The sequence below is a fragment of the Amblyomma americanum genome, chromosome 1 (assembly GCF_052857255.1).
Source record: "Amblyomma americanum isolate KBUSLIRL-KWMA chromosome 1, ASM5285725v1, whole genome shotgun sequence".
NCBI classification, from domain to species: Eukaryota; Metazoa; Arthropoda; class Arachnida; order Ixodida; family Ixodidae; genus Amblyomma; species Amblyomma americanum.
The window spans coordinates 523,156,672-523,159,383 of record NC_135497.1 but is presented as its reverse complement, the minus strand read 5'-3'; positions in this window follow the sequence as shown (position 1 = coordinate 523,159,383).

Here is a 2,712-nt window from a genome sequence, read left to right as displayed (position 1 = left end):
ATATATATATATATATATATATATATATATATATATATATATATATATATATATATATATATATATATATATATATATATAGCCATAATTGATTACAAAGCATTTGACACTGGAAACCTCAGCAGTCATACAGGCATTGAGGAATCAGGATGGTGAAAATCCCCTGATCTATAAATACTAGAAAATATATACAGAAACTGCAAAGCTTCCATAGTCCTCCATAAAATGAGCAAAAAAATTCCAATAAGGAAGAATATCAGGCGTGGAGACACGACCTTGTCCATGCTATTCAGCGCCTGTTCACAGGAAGTATTCCGAGGCCTGGATTTGGGAACTTTTGGGGATAAAAGTTAATAACGAATACCTCAGTAATTGCGATTCGCTGATGATATTGGCTTGCTAAATCACTAAAGATGAGAACTGCAAAGTGCAGAATGGTTGGTGCCGAATGGTTGGTATAAATTTTGCATGCAGAAAACGAAAGTAATGTTCAAGTCTCGTAAGACAACAGCAGTTCGCAATTGGTAGCGACGTGCTTGAAGTGGTAACGGAATATTTCTACTTGGGGCAGCTAGTAACCGCGTAATTAGGAGGATGAGAATGCGGTGGAGAACATATGGCAGGTTCTCTCAGATCATGAATGGCAGTCAACCAATATTCCTAAAGAGAAAAGTGTAGAACAGCTGCACCTTGCACTTACCTATGGGGCAGAAACGTGGAGGCTAACGAAAAGGGTTCAGCTTAAGTTAAGGACAACGCAGCGAGCCATGGAAAGAAAAGCCGCACGTGTGAAGGTAAGAGACCGGAAACGGGCAGAGTGGGTGAGGGAACAAACGGGGGTTAATGACAACCTAGTCGAAATCTAGAGGAAGAAGTGGGCATAGGCAGGGCATGTACTACGAAGGCAAGGTAACCGCTGGTCCTTAAGGGTAATGGGATGGATTTCTAGGAAAGGCAAGTTTAGCAGGGGCGGCAGAAAGTTAGGATGGCGGATGAGAATAATAAATATTCGATAATACGGTGGCCGCATCTGGCAAAGCACAGGGTTAATTGGAGAGACATGGAAGACGCATTTGCCCTGCAGTCATCTTAGCCTAAAGATTATGATGATAGGGGAATCTTACGATACAGTGAAAACCCGATCTAACAAACTCGAGTTTTACGAAGTGCAAGTCCTAACGGAACTAATTTCGATTCCCTGGGAAGTTTTCATAGGGTTTAATGTTCTGAATAACCAGAAATAACGAAACAAACGCCCACTAAACCCAATTTAGCGCAGTTTTTCCGGAAAGAAATTTGTAAGAGGTGATCTCTCGCCTATTTCACCCGTAATATATAGCAGCTTGTTGGCAACGTGCCAGCAGAAACATCTAGGCGTCCAAATCGCTGACCTGATTTAGTTTTAGAAGAAAGTTCAAGTTGCGTCGCTGCATGGTGGACTGGACTCGGCAGTAGGCGGCGCTCCCCACCTTTGCATTGGATCCATTTTACCAGATGACGCTTTCACGCACAAGTGATTCGAGCCACCTTCGTGGACTAATCATATGCGCAAGCGCGGATTATCTGCAAAACGGATGCCGCAGTAGGTATTGGGTGCAGCTACGTTGCGATTTTTGATTTCGAAGGCCGCAAAATGCCTTCCTCGATTTTAAGAACTTCCCGATTTAAGGAATATTTAATGGCTGCTCCTCACTTCATTACGTCAAGTTTACTTGATATGAAAAAATTGCGCTCTTAGAAATCTACAATTAAAATATGGACGCCCAAATGTTATGGGTATTCCAACATAAGTCCAGAGTTGGGAGAAAAAATAAAATACTAGGGGTTATTTTTTATACTAAACTAACCTTTCTTCCCAATCAAAATGCGTTAGAATGGAAATATAATGTTCCTAATTTACAATGTGCACAGATTTACTAAACCAAATAAAGATACAAATTGTGAGACAACACACGCAAATAAATCTAAGAGGAACGGAACTATTTATTGAAATATTCTTAACCAGTTTGGTGCAGTGAAGACGATGCAAAGGCCTGCCGTAATAGCTTTAGGACAGGATAGTGACTACAGAGAAACATACAATCTTATTCCCAAGGCTCTCTCGAATATTATACTTCTGCAGCCTAAATTTCATCAACACGAATTGTATCGCATAACTAAGGAAAGAAAAGCTTTTCAGTGGAAATATGCAACATCCACTAAGGAACAGATTTCACACAAGTATGACTTGTAGGACTATCATCCGGCTATCAGACTAGCCCTCGATTTTTCACAACAGTACAAGAAAACTGAGTAACAAATATAAAAAGATTGATCAAAAAATAACGAAAAAGCCGCGGCAACTTTCGTAGTTTTCAACAAAGCAAACAAAATAATCTTGCGAAAAGAATAAAAACTGAAGGAATATTCCACTATTTTTGACACAGAAACAGTAGCCATAATTAAAACAAAAAATTTTGTCCAGACTACATCTGACGGTTACAAATTTCAAATAATTACCAATAGCTTGTCGGCACTTGAAGACATAAAAAACTCCAGCAACACCAACCCTACTGTACACACAATAAACAAAAAACTGCAACGACTTTAGCGACACCCCATATTTTGATTACATGTCCAGGAACAGAGTGGAAAAGAGGGAATAAACCAGCAGATCAGCACGCGAGACAAACGCAAGTGACAGGAGACGAACAAAAGCTACAGATATGTACA